This window comes from Manis javanica, chromosome 13, assembly GCF_040802235.1.
Source record: "Manis javanica isolate MJ-LG chromosome 13, MJ_LKY, whole genome shotgun sequence".
NCBI lineage: Eukaryota > Metazoa > Chordata > Mammalia > Pholidota > Manidae > Manis > Manis javanica.
In genome coordinates this window covers 100,006,502-100,033,752 of record NC_133168.1, presented here as the reverse complement: position 1 = coordinate 100,033,752, position 27,251 = coordinate 100,006,502, and the positions used below count along the sequence as shown (strand labels likewise).

The 27,251-nt window shown below is 46.3% G+C and overlaps 1 long non-coding RNA gene across 1 annotated transcript; it reads right to left on the bottom strand.

Annotated features, from left to right (window-relative positions):
• Positions 1-11,681: 11,681 nt before the first annotated feature.
• LOC140845738 (uncharacterized) lies at positions 11,682-26,371 on the bottom strand. Its single transcript, XR_012124591.1, has 3 exons — positions 25,987-26,371; positions 15,667-15,756; positions 11,682-15,548 (listed from the first exon to the last, which is right to left on the bottom strand). It is a non-coding gene; the product is annotated as an uncharacterized lncRNA (long non-coding RNA).
• Between the last annotated feature and the right edge of the window lie 880 nt (positions 26,372-27,251).

The window sequence follows — 27,251 nt, the reverse complement described above, 5'->3', positions numbered from 1 at the left end:
GGGCACAGGAGCGGCGGCCACGGGCACAGGAGCGCACTGCCACGGGCACAGGAGCGGCGGCCACGGGCACAGGAGCGCACTGCCACGGGCACAGGAGCGGCGGCCACGGGCACAGGAGCGCACTGCCACGGGCACAGGAGCGGCGGCCACGGGCACAGGAGCGCACTGCCACGGGCACAGGAGCGCACTGCCACGGGCACAGGAGCGCACTGCCACGGGCACAGGAGCGGCGGCCACGGGCACAGGAGCGGCGGCCACGGGCACAGGAGCGCACTGCCACGGGCACAGGAGCGGCGGCCACGGGCACAGGAGCGGCGGCCACGGGCACAGGAGCGGCGGCCACGGGCACAGGAGCGCACTGCCACGGGCACAGGAGCGGCGGCCACGGGCACAGGAGCGCACTGCCACGGGCACAGGAGCACACGGCCACGGGCACAGGAGCGGCCACGGGCACAGGAGCGGCCACGGGCACAGGAGCGGCCACGGGCACAGGAGCGCACTGCCACGGGCACAGGAGCGGCGGCCACGGGCACAGAGCGCACTGCCACGGGCACAGGAGCGGCGGCCACGGGCACAGGAGCGCACTGCCACGGGCACAGGAGCGGCGGCCACGGGCACAGGAGCGGCGGCCACGGGCACAGGAGCGGCGGCCACGGGCACAGGAGCGCACTGCCACGGGCACAGGAGCGGCGGCCACGGGCACAGGAGCGGCGGCCACGGACACAGGAGCGGCGGCCACGGACACAGGAGCGGCGGCCACGGGCACAGGAGCGGCGGCCACGGACACAGGAGCGGCGGCCACGGGCACAGGAGCGGCGGCCACGGGCACAGGAGCGGCGGCCACGGGCACAGGAGCGCACTGCCACGGGCACAGGAGCGGCGGCCGCGGGCACAGGAGCGGCGGCCACGGCGGCGCCCTCCGCGCCCGCGCCAGGGCCCCTCCGGAGCCGCCCCCGCAGGGCACCGCGACCGGCCAGGACTTCGGCGGAAGTCACACACTTCGCTGTTTGCTCTTTCTTGTATGTGGACAGTACTTCTTTGAGCACTTGAGTTATTTGTAAATCACCACATATTTGCAGAATAGCCTAGGGATTTTCTGGGAGGAATTGTTGTTTTAATAATTAGGCCCTCAGTTTTTACTGAATTGCTGTCATCAGTGACAAAAAAACCTCTTTACTATTGCGGGGTTGGACATTTTTTTGAATGGTGACTATCCAATCACGGTTTTTCTATCTGTGTCATGTGACAAATGCACAGCATAACCAGGAAAGAGCATATTAATTACTTTAATTAACATGTGACTGGAAACCTTATATTAATCAGCACATGACTCCTGGTTATTTGTACCCTTGTGGGAATTTTTCACCACCAAATGCCAATACCAGGCTAAAAAATATTGCTTTGTTTGTACATGGAGAGAATATCCATTGCAATAGTACTGTACATCTAAGAAAACAGAAAGTAATTAAAATATTACTACTATAGTACAACTCTAAAATGTCCGATTATTTGTATTTCACATGTGCTCTCATTTCTGAGAAGTTAGCTTTTGCACAACAACCGACCATGATTATCTGCCATCCTCCGGAAGGTTAGCTGAGTTGTTTCCTATATTAGGAAAAAATTTCTTGTCACAATTGAAAATGTCAGCATCAATTCAAAGCAACACCAAGCATGTGCTTGCCTTCTGAATATCATCCTCCGGCCGCCCTGCCGAGGACCTGGCTGTGAGTTGCATTAGATCATCAACCCTCACTGCTAACAGCACTTTTCCCGAACACCTGGGCTGCCGGGTCCCATGTGAACCCAGCTACCGTTGTTTCTGTGACCCAACGTGCGTTCACCAGAGCAATTCACATTATGTGCGCCAATTAAAAGTTACCTTATAACGACAGTTTAAAAAATGACCTAGTTTTCCCCTATGTTAGTTATGTTATGTTACAGAAGGTGCATTTTTTGTATGATCACAGAATCTTTTAGGGCACAGTTACTCACCATGATGATTATTTTTCTCTTTTTCTTTAGGCTTGTATCAGAATCTCTATAATGAAAATAATGTCTTTCATCTTCTTGTGCTATTCAGAAATCTGCTTTGATTGCATTTAAAATTTGATTTCATTTTTACCAGATTTAAGCCTAAAGAAATAATTGAATTTGTCATATATTGTGGAAAATCTCTCTGCTTCCTGCCCCTAAATCCTCTACTTGAGCTGTCACGCTGGTTTGATTTATACTTTCCTATATCTAGTTGTGGTGATAGAGATAAACGCCTACTTACATTTTCAGCGCCGATTGTTTCGTATCAGACTGCAACATAAGCGTACTGTTATCAGATTTTTTGATATCATAATTATCTTTTGTTTTCCTTACTTTATGAGAGGAGAAAAATATAAAACTCTGTATCATGAAAATTTATGATACGTTGGAGTAGAGACCTAACTTCTGTTATTCAACCAAAGTTTTACCGTCCAGGTTTGAACAGGGTTAAGTGGGGAGTAAATGTTCCATTAAAGAGAGTTTCTACTTAATGCTGATAGAGACAATGAAGGGTAAAATATAAATTGGATGTGCTATTTTACCTGGAACTTGTATTTCAATTTTTTGTTCATTATTTCAAGGCACATGTGAGCATTGTACAAGGATATCAAAGCTGTGGTGTGCTGTTTTGGTGAGAAAATTGTACTATTTCTACTTGATTTCTCAGCTTTTCTACTGTCATTCTTTTATGTTTAATGGAAGAGTATAAGGGTATATGCATTAAAAAAGACTCTTCTTATTTCTCATATATTGATTGGCCATCTGTGCATGGGTTTAATTCTGGGCTCTTTATTCTGCTCCCTTCATCTATGGGTCTGCTCTTGTGTCAGCACCATACTGTTTTGAATCACTACAGCTTCGTAGTATAGCGTGAAGTCAGGGAGCGCGACACCCCCAGCCGTGTTCTTCCTTGAGATTGCTTTGGCTATTTGGGGTCTGGATTTTCCGTATGAGCTTCAGGATTATTTGCTCTAGGTCTTTGAAAAGATAGTCTTATCAATAAGTGCTACTAGAGCACCTGGTCATCCACATGCAAAAAAAAAAAAAAAATGAATCAAGGTACAGACATTATAACTTGACAAAATTTAAGTCAAAATAATTTATAGACCCAAATGTAAAATGCAAAATTATAATACTGGAGAAAACCTAGATAACCTTGGGTATGGCAATGACTTTTTAGATATAACAAACACCCAAGATGGTCCACTAAAGAAGTAATTGATCAACTGGATTTAATTAAAATTAAAAGCATCTGTGAAATACAATTGTCAAAAGAATGAGAATAAGCCACAGAGTGGGGGAAAATCTTTGCAAAAGACACATCTGACAAAGGACTGCTGATCAAAAGATACAAAGAACTCTTAAAACTTAGTATGAAAAAAAACCAACCAGATTTAAAATTTGAAGAAAGACCTTAACAGACGCCCCCATAAAGATGGAAAATAAGCATATGCAAAGATGCTCCACATCATATGTCATCAGGGAAATGCAAACTAACTAAACCAGTGAGATATCCCTAGATACCTATTAGCATGGCCAAAATCCGGAGGACTGACAACAGAAAATACTGGCAAGGATGTGGAGCCACAGGAACTCATCATCATACTGGTTATGTTGTAAAATTGTAGTCACTTTGGAAGACAGTCTGTTTCTTGCAAAACTGCACATATTTGTACCATATGAACCAGCAATCACACTCTTTAGTATTTACCCAAAGGAGTTTAAAAACATGTCCACACAAAATCCTCCACGCAGTTAATCAAAATAATATGGTATTGGTGCAAAAACAGACACATAGATCAATGAAACAAAAGAGGCCCCAAATAAACCCACTAGGTATGTGGTAAATTAATTTACAATAAAGGAGCCGAGGATACACAATGGGTAAAAACAGTCTCTTTAATAAATGGTATTGGGACAACTGGACAGTTACATGCAAAAGAATGAAACTGGATCACTATCTTACCCATACACAAAAGATCAAGTCAAAATGTATTAAAAACTTGAATGTAAAACCTGAAACCATACAACTCCTAGAAGAAAACACAGGCAGTAAACTGTTTGACATCAGTCTTGCCCATGATTTTTTAGATTTGACACCAAAGGAAAGGCAACAAACGCAAAATAAGTAAGTGGGATACGTCAAATTAAAAAGCTTCTGTGCAGCAAAGGAAACCATCGACGAAATGAAAAGGCAGCCTACTGAATGGGAAAAAACATTGCAAATGATGTATCTGATAAGGGGTTAATATCCAAAATCTATAAAGAATGCACATAACTCAACACCAAAAAAGGCAATCTGATTAAAATGTGGACAGAGGATCTGAGTAGACATCTTTCTGAAGAAGACATGCAGCTCAGGGGCAGGCACATGAGAAGTCGCTCAGCATCACCAGTCCTCAGGGGAATGCAGATCAAAACCACAGTGAGATGCCACCTCACATCTGTAAGAACAGCTGTTATCAAAGGAGAAGAAACAGCATGTGCTGCAGATGCTGAGAAGTGACTAGAGGTTACCAGGAGGGAGAGGATGGCATGGTGGAGAAGGTGAGGGGGTAACAGAGCCATAAAAATCTCTATCACAATTAAAGTTGGTCACAGGGATGAAGTGCATCATGGAGAATATAGTCAATGTCTGTAACATCTTCCTATGCTGACAGGCAACAATCTGCACTAGTTGGGACAAGGATTTAATAATGTGTTGAATCACTGTGTTGTATATTTGAAACCAATATAATATTGTATATCAACTATATTTCAATTAGAAAATCATTACTACAAATTAAAAAAAAAGAAATAGCTTGTGCTGGTGTGGTGTGGAGAAAAGGGAACCCTTGTGAGCTGTTGGTGGGAATGTAAATTGGTGCAACTACTATGGAAAACAGTGTGGCGTTTCCTCAAAAAGTTAAAAATAGAGCTTGCATATATAATCCAGCAATTTTACTTCTGGGTATTTATCTCAAGGAAGTAAAAACAGTAACTTACAAAGACATTTGCAGTCCCATGCTCATTGCAGTATTATTTACAATAGCGAAAATATGGAAGCAACATTGTGGGATTCACACATAAAGTATCAAAATCAAGTGAATAATCATATCTGACTTGATTGTTTATACTTCATGATTCATAATCAAAACAGAAACAGTTCCTGTGATATGAGTGCCCTTGCATCGTTCACCATGTAAGAACTTGTTCACTATGTAAGGACTTGTTCGTTATGCTGCAGAAGATTGGAGACTCTTGAGAATTGGAGTTGATTAATGATTGTGCATTGAGTCCCCTATACATAATTTTATTGTTGTTAACAACCATTTGATCAATAAATATGAGAGGCACCCTCTCAGCACCACTCTTGCGCTGTTACGCCTGGAGTCCCCCCGCTGGCCCCCTCAGGTCCTCGACATCTCATCGCGTCTCCTCCCTTATCTGCGGGTCCGAAGCAGGGAGGGACCCACAGACATAGTGTCCGAGTCTCCAAAAGAAGGAGCGGCGCCCGACTCGGGCAGTGAGCCAGCAGCAGGCAGCCTCGCTGCGGACCGGGGAGAGTGGGGGCGAGCGACACACTCAGCTGGTCAAAGGGTCCTTGGAACAAGGCACTAAGTGTTAGAAAGGTTATTTTTTAACATGTTGTCTAACTTTTTGTTTTAGATTTTGCCTCAAGGGGTAAACATTTTGTTGCTGTTATTCAAATATCTTTTAAGTTTAGTAAGGTTAATAACTTCAAGTTATTATTGGTTTGGATATCTGGGGTAAAAGTTCATCTTTACATACTGACATGACTTTTTGGTTGAAAGTAAATAGTTTGTTAATCTAATGTGGGGCCTCCTGACTTAAAAAACACGCGCAGCCTTTTCTTGTTAAGTCGTCAAATCATTCTTTCAAATGACCTACTAAAGTTGTTGCAAATTTATTTACACGTGCTATTTACATTCAGATTTAAACTAATCTAAATGTGAGCTAGTATAAAAACTTACCTGGTAAAATAATTTATGTTTTAAAGGCTTATTTTTTATCAAACACAGCTGTAACCCCTTATGTATTTTTGTGCACTTGACACAGTTGTGTAACAGTTGAATAATGCTGGTTAGCTGTAAAGGTGGTGGTGTTTGTAGTACAGAAGCTTGGCTACTTCACTGTGGATAAAATGAGAGTTCCTGTGGCCAGGATTCTCACCTGGCCCTGCTTGACTAGCTCACTGCACACCTGTGGGCGATACACGGCTGCGAGGCTGCAGGAGAGCAGAGCAGAGGCTGGAGTGGTGGCAGCGCCGAGGACAGAGGCCCAGAGGATGGCTGTGCAGGATGACTGTGCAGAGAGGGCCAGAGGACGGCTGTGTGGACAGAGGGGCCCAGAGGACGGCTGTGCAGACAGAGGGACCCAGAGGCAGAGACCGGCTTGCTGCCTTCAGACTCTCTCTGAGTGAACGGGATTCTAGTGACTGACCTGCCACCTGGAAATAAAGTTGGGTATAACCCTTTCACCCCAAGAACGTTTTGCTGTCATTTTCTTTGGTCACAATGAATCCATAGAGAACTTGCCCAGGGCTGAAACCCATTGGCAAGACATTCACGTTTTCTCCTGATTGCTCCTATATAAGGGGGATGTGCTATGCTGAAGCAAATGGCTATCCAGTTTATTAAAAATCTGATAATTGCAAAAAAAAGAGGGTCTGACACATGCACTTCCAGTCACCCAAGCCTTGCATATATAACTAGAGCATACAGTGAGCACACCATCTAGCAGATGGTAAATACATCTTTTTCTTTCAACCCCAAAGTGCTAAATATGATCATTTTCATTTACAAACTTGAATATGAAAAGTTAAGCAAATGACCTGAAGTTTCTGTAAGTGCTAAATAACATGCTGTATCTTTTTGCTTATGCATATGCTGTAATGTAACTACTTTCTGAAATCTAACACATTTTTCCTGGTGTTCTAAAAAATTAAAAATTGTATTATATTCTCCTTTATAAAACTGTGAAACAAAAAGATAATGAGGTCATCCATCTCAAATGTCATAACTAGAAGTATCAAGACAACCGAGTCACAGCCTTCAAACATCCAAGGTGTAAATAAATAATTTAACAAGCTAAAACCCAAGTCACACAATATCCATCACATCATTGATAAGTTTTCACAAATGCCTAGGGTGTCTAACTGGTTTTCCTGGTTTCACTGGACATGGCTGGTAACTGTAGGTCTGTCTGCTTTGGTAATGTAGCTGTATTCCTATTATGGAAATGTGTGTACACAATTAAATTAGTAGTTTGTTAAAACCTATACATGCTTATATTACTCTATAAGAAGTTATGTCAAAGAAATAATCAATCTTCCCATGTTTTCTTCCATCTGCTACTTCTATAGCTTTTTTTCTTCCTTCCTAATTACAACCCTTTAGAATTCGTGCCTCATATCGAAAATTGCCGAGTATCATAATTATTCCAAGTGGTAAAGACACCTCAAGACAAATGCTGGGCATAGAAGCCACAGGGCATAAATCTGCAAAGAAGTAAAAAGCTCACCTTTTCAAAGAATATTGCTTCTCTCTCACTTGCCAACTTTACATTTCCCTGTATGGCCCCGGAAGACGGCTGGTTAGCCAGAGACGGGTAAGATTCCTCAAGGGAGGAACAACCTAAGACAGGCACAGTCGCAGGGGGCCCATCAGGTGAGAAACTGGGGATCAACAGAGGTGAGGCTCAGAACCTCACCCCCCACTGTTTTGAGAGAAATCTTCTGCATCCGTGGATATTTTGCTGCCCTTGTCTGGCTTGGATTAATACTTGGTCTACAGGCACAGACCTGATCATCTACATTTGCCCTCTTACAGCACTAAACTATGTTTTCTACCTTTATCTTGCATCTACCTAGCACTTCAGCATTTTATTAAAAAAAAAAATAAGGGAGAAATGTGGGATTCACATATAAATCAAGAATAAAAATCAAATGAATAATATCTGACCTGATTGTTTATAGTTCATGATGCGTGCTCAAAACCGAAAGTTTCTGTGATGACTGCCCTTGCACTGTTCACCATGTAAGAACTTAGTCACTATGTAAGAATTCGTTCACCACGTAAGAACTTGTTCGTTATGCTTCAGAAGATTGGAGACTGACGAGAACTAGGCTTCGGGTTGATTAATGATTGTGCATTGAGTCCCCTATACAGCATTTTATCGTTGTTAACAACCATTTGATCAATGAATGTGAGAGATGCCCTCTCAAAAAAAAAAATCCAAGTCACACACACCTGTTACTCTGCATGGCTTTGATCCCCAAGATCGTCATAACCCTACCCTGGCTCTGCTTTGAATCTTCTTGATGGCTCGATATTCCATTTCAATTTATGCGCCTTGAATCACCGCCCCGGGAGATAGTCACCCCTAGCTTGACTTTGGAATCGGGCCCTCATGTAACACCCCCTTGCCTCCCCTTCAGCCCAGCACAGGACTAACGCTAGCCCCACTCGCCCTTTCTTCTTTACTTCGCACTTGCTAATCCAGCAATCTGGTCCCGGAATCATTTTCAATTCCCACTACCCAATTCTCTTTGAGCAGCTGACTAAATCAAACTTTGAGAACTACATTCAGCTTTCTTACATGAGAGTTAAAGGAGCTGGAGTCTAGGGAGATTGGGCAAATAATGGCATAGACTTCAGCTGGGATCTCTGAATTCTCAACCCAACCCTCTTCCTAGATATTGAATTGCCACAGTATATTGTGTTTAAATACACTGAATTGAAATGATGTTTGGGAACATCAATTGTGATGTTCGGAGCCATATTAAAAAAAAAACTTTAAAGTAGACAACTGTAATGTAATTAACTCAATGTTTGTGATGAAGTATATTTACATTACAGAGGAGTTTTCAAAACAAGTGAAACAGCCCTATTACTAGTATCCAGAAATTACATTTATGCCAACAGTTATTAATCTAACCAAACATCTGCTTAAACTTTTTAAACACACCACACATATATGGGTCCCTTCACACAAGCACACACCTATTCACACTAATTACGACTTTGCTAAACTTAGGAATCCTAAAAATCCCACCAAGGAGCTAATTGGTCACAACATTATCTCACTCTTTATTGTATCAGTGATACTTTAAACTTCAGAATAATTTTTTTCTTCACTGGAGAATTGAATGAGTATTACTGGACCAAGGTATTAGAATACACTGTGTAGTACATGAAACATAAAAAATAGGGACATTTTGAAAGGACCTCATGGTAAGAGAAGTAGGAAATTTAACAATATTATGTTCCATAACCACATTTAATAATTGAATGACAATGATTTTTCATTTCTTTCAACTTAATTATATTATACAATTTACCTAATACTTATTAAATGAATGACAGGAAAAAAACCTGTTTTCTTATATTTTTGTAAAAGACTAAACTAAATTAAAGCTGAATTATATAAACATGCTGACTTTATAGAATGGACAATAGTAGCAAATAAATTTTATGTGGCAGATTTATTAAAAACTACTTTCTGACATCTAATTAGATCCCTGTTCATACTGCTCTCCTGTTAGAACTCCTAGAGCCCTCCCAAGTGTAAGTAAGAGAAATCCTTCACATGCCTACATTAAACAAATGAAATACACCGGTTTACAAATCTTAAAATCCGAAAGCATACGTAGCTTCAGGTATTTGGCTTTTACTCTATTATTGTTTTTTCCTTGTCTCTTGATGTTGAACTTCCTCATTCTCATGTACACAAGATAGCCGCAGCACCTGAATTTTACGTCCTACCAGCTTAGCAACTACAGTGGAGAATGAATGATCATTTTCAGTAGTTCCGGCCAGTACCTCAGATTCAACTGTTACATACACTTCCGCTCGCATGCCCGCACCTAAACCAGTCCTCATAACCAGCGATTTGAGTCTGTCGGCCGGACAGGGCTGCGCCACGCTCCCTTCCCTTTCGCTACAGCAGCGACCTCAGCTCAGCCTAAGCAGAGGGGTGCAGACTGAGGAATGGGCTTTCCCCTCAGGAAAACCCGGGTGCCGTGACCGTGTATGATGAATGGGTGCTGAGCAGCAGAAACAAGACCCACTGCTGCTTCTCAAAAAGTGACAAAACATCTTAATCAGCACCTTATTTCTCATAGGAAAATAATCAAAACCCAATCTATGATCTGTGTCAAATATTTCTTCTGGTATCCACTTCACATTTGCATCCCAACCCCATCCCTGTGGCCACAGCTGCCCCAACAAACCGCGGTCCTCCAAGACCACTCCTGTGTCTGACATACACCCCCTTCACCAGCACACACTGGTAGGCCACCTTCCACCTGTAGAGACTCCTACTTTTTCAGATGTAAATGTTGTTATCTCTGTGAAATATTTCCAACTTCCATTATCATCACACAGTTCTCTGTACTCACACAATACCATATACATGAATCTCTTACAGCATATAATATACTGTACTTTGGTAGTTTCTATGTGGTATTTCCCTCACCGGGAGAGTGAATTACTTGGGAGGACACACCGCTGCAACATCTGACATGTCTCTAGAGCCTAGGACAGTAAATGACTCAGTTAAAGTTAGATGGACTAATTATTAAGTTGAGTTGAATAATGTCTCAAATCCAGTGGCCAAATCATATTCTTACCTGAACAATTTGAAGGAAAGACTACCAAGCAAGTGCTACATGGGGATGGGATATTAAGGAGCCCAGAAAGCCTAAGAGGTGCCCTTCAGACAGCACTGCAAAGGGGCATCATTCCCACCAAGCCATCTTGGCTGCACTCACATGCCCAGAACAGAATCAGCCAAGTCAGTGCTCATCACAGTGGGCAAAACAACTATAATGGTTCTGCCTACAAAGTGCCTGTGATGTTCTGGCTAGTTTTGTTTAAGTAGCATTTATAATATTTAGGAGAAAGGAAGACAGAAATGAAACGGGACACATCTGTGGCGAACTCCTTAGAGAATTCTCTGGGTGAGCGGAAAACCTGCCGGAGCTTCCTTTGTGTCTTAACAACAGCCTGAGGGTTTGTGTGATGCACGATGAAGCCACGAAGGGCTGAAAGGAGAGGGACCAACTAAAGAGATTCGGCCGCAGGCCTGGAGAACCACCCGAGACGGGTGCCCTTCTTAGTGAGCGTCTACGGCTGAGGAACTCTTGAGGAGGGCAGACAGACTTCCCTGGGTGTCTGAAGAAGAACCGTCGCATTTAACTAGCGTGACTTTGACATGGCACTTTGAAAAAGGCAGTCGTATGTAATTTGACATACAAATAACTAGCACATATCAGAGACTGAGAAGCCTCCTGAAAACCTGAGAATAGGCTCATGTGGGTAAAACGAGGTGAAACGCTTGGTACACAATCAGCCTTGGCAATATGTGCTGTTTTTATTGGGGGGGATTAATTGAAGTATCACTGATACACAATTTTACATTGGTTTCAAATATACAACAGAATGGTTCAGCAGTTACCCACATTAGTAAACCCTCACACCCTCCACTGCAGTTACTATCTATCAACACAGAAAGATGCTACAGAATCACTGACTATATTCTCCACGCTGTACCACCATCCCTGTGAACAACTCCTATTGTGATTGTGAATTATGGTGCCTCTATGCCCCTCACTATCCCCACCCACCCTTCCCAACCCCTCACCCTCGGTAGCCACTAGTCACTTCTCAGTGCCTACGAGCTTTTGCCTTGTTTCTACATCCCACAAATAAGTGAAATCATGTGGTGGTTGTCACTGAACATAAAATAACACCCTCCTCCCTGGAATCCAGAACCTATTTGGTAATGATGGGCACCTAAGGCAATGGAACCTAACAAGCCCTGGGCTAGAGGTGGGTCTCAACCACAGACTCATCAGGAGCTGCGGCGCTGTGGAAGGAGAGGTGGTAAGGATCCGACTGAGGCGCATCCTGACACCCAACGGAAGCAGAGAGTGAAAAAAACTAAATTCCAGTTACACTGTGTTGTAAGAGGCAGGTAATTTTCCACTTGTTCACCAAGATGGAAAATTCAGGTCCCAACAATTAAGACGATTCTGTGGATGAGCAGAAAACTCAGATGGGCCAACTGGTTTGGGAGGAAGATTTCTATGAATTTGTAAGTGACCTGAGTGAAGAAGTTCACAAACTTATGAGGGATAACAATTCGCTAGGCACTGCGGGGAGAGCGCAGAACTGCTGGAGGGGCCTCGGTTCATAAAAGAAGACCCACCACAGCACTCGGGCGGAGACGAAGGCCTATTCACTTGGCGGGGGGCGGAGGGCGGGAATCAGATGAGACAGTTACGAAACTTTGTAATAGTAAATGTCAACCAAAGATTATGAAGCAGTGGTACAAATTAATTTGATACCAACTTCCTTTTCATTAAAAAACTGGCATTTACTTGATTTTTGGTGAGAAATGTCAAGGCAGGTTTTTTTCCTGATTCACATTCAGGCTGTTTTAATTGGGAAACAGTGTGAAACAGCTTCTTGATATTTGTCTTGGTTTTCCACCTCAATTGAGAGTCCCTCCTCCTTCCTGAATATTTTTTTCTATGTAGACATGTAACTTCCCCACCAGTAAAAAGAAATATTTCATGTTCTAATCAAGTGGTTCTCAACTGGGGGCAATGTTGCCCCCTCCACTCCCCACCCAGGAGACACTTGACAATGTCTGGAGATGCTTGTGGTCGTCACACGTAGAGAGGGGGGATCACCGGCAACTAGTGGGCAGAGGCCAAGGGATGCTGCTAAGCATCCCGCAACGCACAGCACAGCCCCCAAAACAAATAAATGTCCAGCAGCACCACGGGGCTAGTCCTGAGGGCGAGGAACCCCGCTCTAGCCTCAGGTCTGGTGCTCCTCTCCTGGTCCAAAGCAGAGAATTTCACTAATGAAAAGAATACCGAAATAGTTCGGTTCTTGAATATGGTTTTGTATGTACTGTGCTAGGGTCAGTCTATTCATTTGATCCGACCTTCAATTTTACTTCACTGCAGAAGCTTGGTGACTTTAAGAAGTAGTCAAATACTTTGAAACCTATAAACCTTGTTTACATTTGGGCAATGGCTACAACATTCTTATATTTTTAAAAACCTTTATATATTATCAAAAGTACTTAAGTCGAGAACCTAGAATAAGTAACGTTGTAGACTAATGAGAATTAGACAACAATGCAAACTGAACTAAAATACTAGTGTTGTACCTTAACTGGCATTTACCTTATTTAATTGCATTAGTGTTTTGACAGTAGAGTGAAAAAATGTTTCTTGACATTCCTTTCACAGTGGTACACAAGGCTGTGTATGTGATAAAATACAGACTTCCACTAGATTTCTTTAAAAACAATTTTCTAAATCATCTAGGATTAGCTTGCTCTTTTCAGATGGAATTGAAACTTTCCTGCCTTTATTTGTAAATCTAGACAGTATAGTTTACAAAACATTAACTCTATAAATGTGAAATCTATTTAAAATATCCGAGTACTTAAGTTCTCGTTTTTTCTGTTTTTGAAAAAAAGTTTCAGAGTGCTATTTTGTGATGGCTCTATTTGGTTTTACTTTTCTGCTCCCCTACCCCATTTTGTTAGTAGATACAGTCTTCCAGTGATGAGAAGAGTGATGGGTCTTTAATAGAACGAATGGCTTATCTCTTCAGAACAAACTCAAAATGTGAGAAGTGGGCACAGAGAAAACCAGCCTTGGGGAGGAGCGAGCCAGATATTCCCACCAGGAACAATTTTGTACTCAATTTACGAATAACTGCTATAAATAACATTAATGATGGGAGCCCAAATCCAGAGAATGAATATAGACTATGCACAGACTTTCCCAAGAAAGTTTGGAAAACAGCTCAAGGCAAATGGAAAATCCACAATCAGAATCATCATTTGCAAGACCATCTAGATCCGAAGGAAGCACAAATAAACCATTGATGCAAGTCCCACCTACCAGAGGTCAGCGAGGAAGGAGCAGCAGGAGCCTAGACCATCGGAGAACCAACCGGACGTTCGGAGAAGCACCCAGACCCTTGGAGAAGCACCCAGACCTTCGGAGAAGCACCCAGACCTTCGGAGAAGCACTCAGACCCTCAGAGAAGCACCCAGACCTTTGGAGAACCACCAGGACCTTCAAAGAATCACCCGGACCTTCGGAGAAGAACCCAGACCCTCGGAGAAGCACCCAGACCCTCGGAGAAGCACCCAGACCTTTGAAGAACCACCAGGACCTTCGAAGAACCACAATTACCTTTGGAGAAGCACCCAGACCCTCAGAGAAGCACCCAGATGCTCGGAGAATCACCCAGACCTTCGGAGAAGCACGCAGACATTCAGAGAGCCACCAGGACCTTCAGAAAACCACCCGGACCTTCGGAGAACCACCCAGACCATTGGAGAAGCACCCAGATGCTCAGAGAATCACCCAGACTTTTGGAGAAGCACCCAGACCCTCAGAGAAGCACCCAGATGCTCGGAGAATCACCCAGACCTTCGGAGAAGCATCCAGACCTTCAGAGAAGCACCCAGACTTCAGAGAACCACCAGGACCTTCGGAGAACCACCCGAACCTTCGGAGAACCACCCAGACCATTGGAGAAGCACCCAGATGCTCAGAGAATCACCCAGACTTTTGGAGAAGCACCCAGACACTTGGAGAAGCTGGAGAACCACCCAGACCTTTGGAGAAGCACCCAGACCTTTGGAGAACCAGAGCAAGAACTGTTAAGTATGTCAGCTCTGGACTCACTGAGAGAACTTCTTGGAAATCATGATGCTGTATCATCTCAGACTTCTGAGCAGCCTCTGGTGAATGAGACAGAGTTCTCAAGCTGAAGGAACACCAAGGCAGCAAATACCTGAGTGTGAGCTGCCAGGCAGGGGTCTTGTAGACAGCACAGCTTATAGAGCTCAGTTAACATCTGAGATACCAAATGTCACCTTAGAAAATGAATGAAGACGCAGGCATATGTTCTCACGTTCTGAGCAGGTAGATGCAAGAGCTCATGTCGGTACCGTCGGAAGTCCTGGCCACAGAAGTTCAAATATTGATTTAAATGATACTGCATCTGGTGCCCATCAGAGCAGGTCCATGACAGGATTCAGTTATTCAAGGAGCCTTACAGACAGTGACAGTGATCTAGAGCCTCGTGTCCCACGCTCAATTCCAGACATGGAAAGGCCTGTCCCCATGTGCAAGAGAGACTTCTGAGGACAGCAGGAGTCCTCGTTTCGATTCATATCCTAGACGGGATTCCTCTTCGACTTCTACAATAATTTGTACTTCAAGCTCTAGTTGTGGGCCTATAAGCGATTCCAGCCCTATGTCCAGTTCCAGCTCCAGTGATGCAAATTCAGAAATTAGTTCAGTGATGTTTGACGACAGTGATGAAAGCAGCTTATCACCAGGCCCACCAACAGTGCCCTTCGAACAGAGCAGACAAATGACCCCAATAATATTTGAAGAAAGTAACTCTTGGCCGTCCATTGATGTGGAACAGTTCACTTTATATGATGATGACGAATCTAGAGGACTAACCAAAGCACAGATTGACAACTTGCCTGTAAGATCTTTCAGGAAGAACTACACAGAGACATCCTGTTGTATTTGCATTACAGATTACAAAGAGGGCACCAAAGTTCGTATCTTACCTTGCTCCCACAGTTTTCATATCTACTGCATCGATTGCTGGTTAGCCGCAAAATGCACGTGTCCTATTTGCCGCAGGGAAGTAGCAGATGCTGGTGAGAGATAAAATTCTAATTGGGATCTGAATTCCCAGCTATATGAACTATTATGGTGATTGATAAACAATAATCTGCCTTATGTCCACTTTTGTGAAGATGCTTAAATATAACATCAGAGTTGCATCTAATCTAAATCTGAATCTAAATTTAACACTGGAACTAAATCATAGGTTCCTGAAGGAATTACTGGACTTCCCCAATTTCTGTTCCAGAACAAAAGGAAGCATGTAAAAGCAAGCAAGGTTCTCCTATCTAACTATAAAAATGAATTTCAAGAAACAAGCCAGGCGGAGAAAGACAAGCACCAAATGATTTCACTCGCGTGGAGCATAAGAACAAAGCAAACACTGAAGGAACGAAACAGCCGCAGACGCACAGAACCCAAGAGCGGACTGACAGTTACCAGCGGGAAAGGGACTCGGGAGGGAGGGACAAGGGGAATGAGGGGCAGCAGGGGCAGCGCACAGAAGGCAGGGGGGGCGCGGGGAGGGCGGTACAACACGGACACGACAAGTAGTGACTCTACAGCGTCTCACTACGCGGATCGTCAGTGACTGTAATGGGGTGTGTGGGGGGACTGGATAATGGGGGGAATCTAGTAACCATAATGCTGCTCATGCGATTGTTTGATTATGTTTCATTATTGTTTGATTAATGATACCAAAAGAAAAAAAAGAATATGATTCTAAGGCAAGTTCATTAAAAAAAAAAATGAATTTCACACCACAGTGGGTCACTGAATTTCAACAGAAACTTGGCAGGTGCCCTGGAGTGGGATGATCCTGATTCCAAGAGAGAAATGTCTTAATATGATATACTCACTCCAGACGGAGCCTCGCAGGCTTACCTAGCCACGTAAACCCCACTCATCTCACAGCCCTGGCCTACATTGGATTCGCATGCAAAAAACCAGGAACACAACTAAAATAACTAAGAGGCAGTTTCAGAGTTTCCTAGAGTCACTCACATAAGGAAGCCATGTTACACTCACAGTATGCTGTGAAAAGCTTTGAAAACCTTCTCTCCTTCTCTCCTTCCCCACCAGTTTATGCCACCCCTTAACACTACAGTAAAGTTTCTCCCATTCCCTACTACCCAATCTATCATTGAGGGTCCTGGCCAAAAATGGATGGCACATTTGAAAAAGATGATAGAATAGAATTAAAGAAGAGACTACTTAGTACAGCAAGTAGCTACTGAAGGGAAACCAGAAAATGACAAAGCACCCTGAGGCTAGCAACTGTGAGAACCCAGTATCAGCACCACTAGGCCTGCAGAGGCATACCGAGATGGTGGGTCCCGCGACCCAGAAAGTGCTGAGGTTGTAGCAGCAGGCCGCCCAACAAGAACTGAGACCTTACATAGGCAAGTGGCAGCCAGCGCCAACCTAAAGCTTGGGAGGTGGGGATCGTGGAAATGAATACCCTTACCTTTCTTTCCTCCCAACTAAGGGTAGAGGGCCACTGAGGGCAGCTCCCCAGGGTGATGACCACACACTTTATACCTTTTGTACAGTTACTTGATAGAGGTACTTTGGAAATGCAGGCTGAGACTTGAGTTCAGCTAGGAGAGACAGGTAAGCACAGCAAACGACCTACGATTACCTAATAGACAATAGAAAGGACAACTTTTTGAGGAACGGTCCAGTCAGAGGGGGCAGCGGCAGAAAGTTTAATGCCCAGGATGAGAGATTTTATTCTGGTGAGGGCCAGGATCCACAACGTGCAGGTGTTTAGTCAGAGGGTAATCGTCGGATACAGAGGCGGAGAGGATCTGGGGGTCTGGCTGGGCCTTTTACTGATCTATTTCTCTGTCTGGATCGTGGGCCTTTCTCACTCTGGAATGATGGACCCACAGAGTGATGCCTGCAACTTTGAGGGCAGGGGGAGTGGTTAGAACAACAATGTGGGCACCAGGCCACTGAGGTTTCAGGGCGTTTCTTTTCTAGTCTTTCACCCAGACTGCCCCAGCCTGGAAGGAATGTATTGGGGTTCCTAAGGAGTTCGGGGGTGTCTATGGTGTACTGTTGCAGCTTATTTAGGGTGGCTCCCAAGGCTTGGGGCTGTTCTCTTGCTCCCGTATCTCCCACCTGGCGTAGGTCCCCTGGGAGGCTGTCTAGACACAGGGGGGTAGGGAGAGGTGGGGGGCGTTCATACACTAACTCAAAAGGGAAGAAGTCTTCAGTTCCAGGTGTGCCGTGAGCATGCAGGGGAGTCAGGGGCAGCAGGTCCGGCCACGGGAGGCTAGTTCCTTGGCAGAACTCAGCTCGGGTTCCTTTCTGGGTGCAATTCATTTGCTCTGCTTTCCCTGAACTTTGTGGCCTGTATGCAGTGTGGAGTTTCCAGGTATTGGTGAGGGATTTAGTTAAAATCTGTACTGCATCTGCTACAAAGGCAGGTCCATTGCCACTGCGAATTATAGACAGTAGGCCAAACTGGGGCACAGTTTCTCTCAGGAGGGCTTTGGCTACCTCCCGGCTTCGTTCTGTCCTCTGGGAAGGCTTCGGCACACCCCGAGTGTGTACACACTGTCACTAGGAGGTATCTGCGCTTGGCTGGACATCTGTGAAGTCAAGGTCTTCAAAGGGGGCAACTCTTGCTCTTTGGACACCTGGTGGGGGTCACAGTGCCTATCACGCGTTATTTCTGCTGCACGTCACACACTGCTCACTTACTGCTTGGTGTAGTGCTGGCAACTGGCTGATGTAGTGTTGCTTTTTGAGGAGGGCTTCCATCGCAGTTTTTCTCAGGTGGGTGAGCTGATGGTACTTGCTGGCTAGATGCCTTCTGGTTGCAGTTCAGACAAAGATGCATCTGTCAGACAGCATCCAAAACCCTTTTTCAGTTAGGGTGGCTCCTTCAGCCATGGCTCAGTCCTTTTCTTTTTCAGTGTACTTGGGTGGAGGGGCCTCCAATGGGGGTGTTAGGGCCATGGTGAGGAACAGAGCTTTACCTGTTTTTTTAGTTGGCTGCTGCTTTAGCTGCTAGCTGGTTACCCTGTGTTATAGGGTTGTTTTCCTTTTGGTGTCCTTTGCAATGCAAAATTGCTACTCTTTTTCTTTTCTTTTTTCGCAGGGAGCCAGACAGCCTTGAGGAGTTTTAGTATTGTGCCAGCCCAGAGCTGGAGAGGAAGCAGTGTCCTTGTGTGAGCATGAGGGACACAGCAGCATGACATTTAGTTTGACATTGAGTTTTTGTCCTAGGGTAAGTTTATATGCTTCTTTTATTGAATAGCACTGTGGCTGGCAGGGTGGCCATCCTGCTGCCATCAGGTTCAGTTTTTCTGACAGGTATGCAATCAGCCCCTGCCAGGGCTCAACAGTCTGTGTGAGATCCTTGAGGGCCACTTTGTCTATGTATGAAGAGGCTGAAGGGCTTTTCTGTATCTGGCAGGCCTAGAGCTGGTGCTCGCTTTAAAGCAGCCTTTATTTTTGGGAAAGCGGCTTTTGCCTTTTCTGTCCAGACGAGGTGCTCCCCGTCTGCCCGCGCCCTCCCACTGCCAGGAGGCTATAGAGGGGTCTTCGTTTGCCGAGAATCTGGGAATCCAGATTCAGCAGAACCCGGCGGCCATCAGGACTTCTCATATGCCCTGCTTTGTCTGGGGCTGGGGTAAGGAGGTAATGATCGTTTCCTCTCCGGCCCTAGTGCCCTTTTTCCCCAGGTGAGGAGGAAGCCCAAGTACTGGACTTGTTGCTGGCAGATTTGTGCCTTTTTTTTTTACCTGAGTTTGACAGGAGTTGCAGGAGGGCCTTTGTGCCTGCTGCACAGTTTTCTCGCGTGTCACTGGCAAAGGGAGGGCATCTACATACCAGAGGAGGGAGGAGCGTGTGGCTTTTCCTGGAAAGCTGGCAAGGTCTGCGGCCAATGCCTCTGCAAATAGAGGGGTGAGTTCTTGATCCCTTGTGGAAGCCACATCCATATTAACTGCATCTACCGCCCTGGATCTGGTTCAGTCCATTCGAAGGTTCTGGGGGGCCAGCCGGAGGCAGGAGAAGGCATCTTTTATATCTAGGCAAGTGAACCGTTTGGCAGACCCTGGGACCTGGCTGAGGAGGGTATATGGACTTGGGACCACCAGGTGTAAAGAAACAGTCACTCTGTTGGTGCCTCGCAGGTCTGGAATCAGCCGGCGCGCTCCTCCTGGCTTTGTGCCGGGTAGAAACAGGGTGTTCCAGGGTGACTGACACTCGATTAAAATGCCTGCCTCTCTGACTCTGGTCAGGTGCTCCCGGATGCCTGTCCGCGCCTCTTGTGAGAGGGGTACTGCCGCTGTCTCTGCGGCTGGGCCCACGGAGCCAGTTCTACAGTGACAGGGGCTCGGTTATGAGCAAGTCCAGGTGGGTTGTCTCCAGCCCATACCGAGGGGAAGGCAGCTCTGACTTCAGGTGGGCTACTTGAGAGGGCCTGGGCACAGAACAGCCTCCATTCCTCTTCCCTGGGCGTGGTCCTTGCCAGTATGAGGGACCCTGGTGTTTCTTGCCCTGAATTTAATTTAAGGCTGGTGCATCCAGTTGGTCCCAAAGTTATTTGAGCTCTGAGCTTCAGAGTATATGTCGGCCAAGGAGGGCAACAGGGCACTCGGGCAGGTAGAGAAACTCATGTTGGACCTTGTGGCCTCCAAGCTCACACTGGCGGGCTTGGCACAGTGCTGCTGGACTGCCTTCGTCCCAGGGTCTCCGAGAACAGCTGCAGTGTGAAGGGGGCTACAGGGAGGGGACCACAGAGGGCTCTGCCCCTGTGCCAACCACAGAAGTCTTCCTTCTGACCGAGGGCTCCTGGGGCCAAGCGTGAGAGCCGGTGCCTGTCAGGCCGAGTCTGCTCCCACCAGGCCAGGAAGCCTCTCCCCGTGGGGCTCCTCCCGGCAGCGCCTGGGCCTCGGGGCTTTGCCTCGGTGGGGGGCAATCGTTCTTCCAATGCCCCCCGCTCTTCATAGTAAGCACACTGGTCCCTGGCTAGGGGGGTCCTAGGCTTCCCCCTTCCTGGCGGTTGGCTTTTCTCTGCCTTTGGGTCATCTGTTTTTAGGGCGGCTACTAAGAGGCTGGCCTTTTTTTCATTCTTCTTTTAGCCTCTCTGTCGGCCTGAACTTCTCTGTTCAGAAATACTTTGTTGGCAATTTCAATCAGCTGATGATATTCATCCCAGCAAAGCCTTTAAGTTTTGGAGCTTTCTTCTGTTCTCTGGGCGGCGTGGGCCACGAATGAGGTGTTGACCATTGGTTGGTTCCCTGGTGACTCAGGATTGAAGGGGGTGTAGATGTGATAAGCTTCAAACAGTCTTTCATAATAGTTCCCAGGAGACTCTCCTGGTTGTTGAGCGACTGAAGATACTTTGGTCATGTTCACAGGCTTTTTGGACCTGGCTTTGATCCCCTGGAGGAAGGCGTCCTGATATTGGCAGATCTGGTGCTGTCCCTCAGGGGTGGTGAAGTCCCACTCGGGGCGCTCCTCGGGGCAGCAATTTCAGCCCATGCACCCCGATCAAGTACCCTGGCTGGTGCGTGCTCTTCCAGGTACTGGCGAGCCAATTTTATAATCTGCCTCCTCTCTTCTGTGCTGAATGGGGTGTGGAGAAGCTGTTGGCAGTCTTCCCACGTTGGCCGATGGGTTCGGAAGAGGGCCTCCATGAGATAAACCAGGGCTTGTGGCTTCTCTGAGTATGACTGGGGTGTCGTGTTTCCAATTGAGGAAGTTAGTCGTGGAGAAGGATTGACAGTAAAGCATGGACCAGCCGGCCTGGGTGGTCCTGTCTTCATCATGCTTCTCAGGCTCCCACATCTCTCCCACTGGCATCTGAGGGGAAGCTGCTCCTGGCCAAGGGTACAGTCTGCCTGCTGGTCTGGGGTAGCGTGCGCCTGCCGGTTCAGGAGGTGGCAGGGAGGCCAATGGCAGAAGGGTGTCTGGGACCGGGGGGCTGGGTGCTGACGGTCTTGTGGGCGCATACGGTGGGGGCAATATTGGCTCTTCCTCTGGAACACAGCAAGAATCTGTGGAGGCTCAGGCTTCTGTCGATTCTTTGTGGGCTTCTTTGTTGAGGTGACTACCTGTCCCTGCCTGTTGCAAGTGAATCGCACCCAAGGGGAAGGGTCTGGGCGACTCCTACCCAGGAGTCCATATATGGGACCTGGACAGGATGACCTGGATCTCCAGTGACGACCCGCCAGACTCGGCAGATTGTTGGGGCACCTAGTGTCCCTTCCAGAAGCCACTCTAAAGGTGGGCCACTCAGAGGTACACAGGGTTTTCAACCTGCTGGGAGTTAATTTTACTCTATAGTCTGTGAAAATCCCTTCCTGAAATTTTTGATCATGGTGTTGAGAACTGTGGGTCTGCTGTGCCCTGACCCCATGACGTGTCCATGTAACGGTGCCAGAACAACAGACAAGGGAGGGGACGTCCCCTTCAGAGAGCAGACCAGTCAGATGCCCGTCCGTTCACTATCCTCGCAGAGAACTTGGTCAGCCTTGACTAAGGCGCAGCCGTACAAGTCCCGGGCCAGGTCAGCAGAAGCGGAGTCACATTTATGTCGTGGTGGCCGACTGCGAATACTGTGAAGGGCCCACTCAATAAGAAAAACACATGCCAATATTCTTGTCAATTACAGAAGCAAAAATCCTCAACAAAATACAAGGAAATCAAATTCAACAGCACACTGAAAGGAACAAATACCACAAATAAGTGGATTTCAAACAAGGACAATTCAGCATATACAAATCAATAAAAATGATACCTCCCATTAATAGAATGAAAGACAAAAATCCTATAATCTCAACAGATGCAGGAAAAGCATCTAACAAAAGTCAACATCCTTCCATTATAAAAAAAAAATCTCAAAAACTTGGATGTAGAAAATATTTCAACATAACAAAGGCCTTCCATGGAAAGTCCATAGCCAACATCATACTCAACAGTTAAAGACTGAAAGGTTTTTCTCCAAGATCAGAAGACAAGGATGCCCACGCTCACTACTCCTTCTCAGCATAGGACTGGAAGTCCTCACCAGAGCAATCGGTCAAGAAAAAGAAAGAAAAGGCATCCAGATGAGAAAACAAGAAGGAGAACTGTCCGCAGATGACATGCTTTTACATACAAAACCCTGAAGACTCCACTGGAAAAACCATTACTAATAATGAATTCTGTAAAGTTGCAGCATACAAAATCAACTTACAAAAACAAAATTGTATTTTATATTGAAATTTTCTAAGAGTAAACTTTAAAACTTTTCACCATACACACAAAAAAATGGTAACTGTGAGGTGATGGATGTTTTAACTAACCTTATTGTGGCAAGCATATTGCAATATATACCAAAAACACCATCATGTTGTACACCTTAAATTTAAACAATGTTCTATACCTCAATAAATCTAGAAAAATAAAACTTGTGTAATAAGAAAATTAAAATAATTTATGAACATTTAACAAATAAACAAACTTGTCATCAAGTATGGGCTGGCTCAAGCACACCATGCATGTGACCAGAAAACCCTCTGGTCTCTAACCATCATTTGGGCTCAGTATTCTCTAAAATGCACTGTGGGAAATACGGCTCTAAAGTCACCCTCACAAGATATGTAGACTATGTTCTCTAAATCTCTTTACTTTTCATACCTAGCATTAAAAAAATGTTTTACATGTGGACCTCCAATTTATGCATATTCAATTAAAAAAAAGTTCTTTTCATATTAGTATTAGAACTCTGTTAAATATAGCTCTTGACAGACAAAAATAGCCTTTAGAGTTTAAAATATCTGTTGAATTCCTTGTTATGATCAATTAATGTTTATAATGAACTTGTTAAAATATCCCATATAGAGTACATAAAACTTAATCATTAGATTCATATATAAAGAATATTTGTAAAATATTCCCCTGAAAGCTAACTCTAGGGGTTTCAGTTAGACAAAGTAAAAACCACTTATGTAATAGATGGCATACAGATTGGTAAGGAAGAAGTTAAACTGTCACTGTTTGCAGATGACATGACATTGCACGTAAAAAATCCAAAAGGATCCACTCCAAAACTACTACATCTAATATCTGAATTCAGCAAAATTGCGGGATACAAAATTAATACACAGAAATCTGTTGCATTTGTATACAATGATGATGAACTAGGAGAAAGAAAACAGGAAAACAATTCCATTCACAATTGCATCAAAAAGAATAAAATATATAGGAATAAACCCAACCAAGGAAGTGAAAGACGTATACCATGAAAACTACAAGACACTCATGAGAGAAATTAAGGATACCAATAAATGGAAACACATCCCATGCTTACGGATAGGAAGAATTAATATTGTCAAAATGTCCATTCTGCCTAAAGCAATCTACAGATTCAATGCAATCCCTATCAAAATACCAACAGCATTCATCAACAAACTAGAGCAAACACTTCTAAAATTCATAAACTAGAGCAAATACTTCTAAAATTCATATGCAACCACAAAAGACCCCGAATAGCCAAAGCAATCCTGAGAAAGAAGAATGAAACGGGGGGGATTATGCTCTCCGACTTCAAGCTCTACTACAAAGCCACAGTAATCAAGACAATTTGGTACTGGCACAAGAAGAGACCCACAGACTGACGGAACAGACTAGAGATCCCAGACATAAACCCAAGCATATATGGACAATCAATATAAAGTAAAGGAGCCATGGATATACCATGGGGAAATGATAGTTTCTTCAACAAATGGTGTTGGCAAAACTGAACAGCTACATGCAAGAGAATGAAACTGATTACTGTCCAACCCCAGACACAAAAGTAAACTCAAAATCGATCAAAGACCTGAACATATGCCATGAAATCATAAAACTCTTAGAAGAAAATATAGGCAAAAATCTCTTGAATATAATGAGAAACTTTATCCTGAACGAATCTCCTTGGGCAAGGGAAACAAAAGCAAAAATGAACAAATGGGACTAAATCAAGCAAAAAAGCGTCTGTACAGCAAAGGACACCATCAGCAGAACAAAAAGGCATCCTACAGCATAGAACATATTTCTAAGTGACATATCCGATAAGGGGTTAACTTCCAAAATATACAAAGAACTCACATGCCTCAACAGCCAAAAAGCAAATAACCATGTTAAAAATGGTCAGAGGATATGAACAGACAGTTCTCCAAAGAAGAAATTCAGATGGTCAACAGGCACTTGAAAACATGCTCCGCGTCACTAATTATCAGGACAGTGCAAATTAAAGCCACAGTGAGACATCACCTCACACCAGCTGGGATGGTCAACATCCAAAAGACTAGGAACAACAAATGCTGGCGAGGATGCGGAGAAAGGGGAACCCTCCTGCACTGCTGGGGGGAATGTAAGTTAGTTCAACTACTGTGGAAAGCAGTACGGAGGTTCCTCAAACAACTAAACGTAGAAAAATCATTTGACCCAGGAATCCCACTCTTAGGAATTTACCCTAAAAATACAGCAGCCCAGTTTGAAAAAGACAGATGCACCCCTATTTTATTGCAGCACTATTTACAACAGCCATGAAATGGAAGCAACCTCAGTGTCCATGAGCAGATGAGTGGATAAAGAGGAGGTGGTGCATATACACAACGGAATACTATTCAGCCATAAGACAGAAACAAATCCTACCATTCGCAACATGGACGGAGCTGGAGGGTATTATGCTCAGTGAAATACGCCAGGAGGAGAAAGACAAGCACCCAGTGATTTTCCTCATTGGTGGAGTGTAAGAGCAAAAAAACCCGAAGGAACAAAACAGCAGCAGAATCACAGAAGCCCGCGCCTGGCGGCCGCGTCCTAATCACACCACAGGCCCCGCCGCCCCGCTCCTCCGGGGGCCCCGCGCACCGCCGCCCCGCTTCCCCGGGAGGCACCCGCACCTCCGCCCCGCTCCTCCGGGGGCCCCGCGCACCGCCGCCCCGCTTCCCCGGGAGGCACCCGCACCTCCGCCCAGCTCCTCCGGGGGCCCCGCGCACCGCCGCCCCGCTCCTCCGGGGGCCCCGAGCACCGCCGCCCCGCTCCTCCGGGGGCCCCGCGCACCGCCGCCCCGCTTCCCCGGGAGGCACCCGCACCTCCGCCCAGCTCCTCCGGGGGCCGCGCGCACCGCCGCCCCGCTCCTCCGGGGGCCCCGCGCACCGCCGCCCCGCTTCCCCGGGAGCCCCGCGCACCGCCGCCCCGCTCCTCCGGGGGCCCCGCGCACCGCCGCCCCGCTCCTCCGGGAGCCCCGCGCCAGCGCCCCGTCCTACCGTGAAGCAGCGCCCGGAGCAAGTGCAGCTGGGGCGTCCGGAGCGGCCACCACCCGCCCGCCGGCCTGCGCTCAACGTTGGAGTCGGCCGCCCGCCGCCGCTCGGGGCCGGGAGGGACCCCCGCGGGCCATACTGAGGGGCCGCCGCCGCCTGCCCGCGGCCCAGGGTTCTCACGCGCTCAGGGGGTCCCGTTAGCGGGCGGCGGCGGCCCTCGGGGGGCGCGGCGGCGGCGGCGGCGAAGTTCTCAGCAGGGAAATCCCGTCTCACCGCCTTCAGCGGCCCCGCAGCGCCTCCCGAGGATTCCGGCTGCAGCTGACGACACGCCGCCTTCGTGCTCCCCCCGACCGGCGCAGGGAGAGCGGCGCGCACAGGCGCCGGCCACGGCCGCTGACTGGCCGAGGGGAGGAGGCTCGCGGGCCCCGGGCCCCGCCCCCACGCCACAGGCACCCGCCGCGGCCGCTGATTGGCCGAGGGGAGTCGGCTCGCAGGACCGCGCCCCGCCCCCACGCCACAGGCACCCGCCGCGGCCGCTGATTGGCCGAGGGGAGTTGGCGCGCAGGACCGCGCCCCGCCCCCACCGCCTCGCCGGTTTTCTAACTCGCAGGGCCGCCCGCTGGGATCCCCACGGACCCGCGAGCCTCGCCGGCTTCCCGCGCCGCATCGCCCCCTAGGGACGAGCGGCAGGCCCTGCAGGCACTGCTGCCCTTGACCCTTTGGTAACCACGAATCCAAAGCCTGCAAAGGCAGTAAGTACGGATCTATGGATAATCACCCTAAATGTAAATGGACTGAATGCACCAACCAGAAGACACAGAGGTACAGAGTGGATAAAAGAGCAAGATCCATCTGCACGCTGCCGACAAGAGACTCACTGCAAACCCAAAGATACACACAGACCAAAAGTGACGGGATGGTTAAAGATATTTCATGCAAACAATAGGGAGAAAACAGGAGTTGCAGTACTTGTATCAGACAAAACAGACTTCAAAAGAAAGAAAGTCACAAGAGAGAAAGAAGGACATTACATAACGATAAAGGGGTCAGTCCAACAAGAGGATATGACCATTATAAATATCTATGCCCCCAACACAGGAGCACCTACCTACATGTGTGAAACAAATACTAACAGAATTAAACGGGGAAATAGAATGCAATGCATTCATTCTAGGAGACTTCAACACACCCCTGGCTCCAAAGGACAGATCAACCAGACAGAAAATAAGTAAGGACACAGAGGCCCTGAACAACACATTAGAACAGGTGGA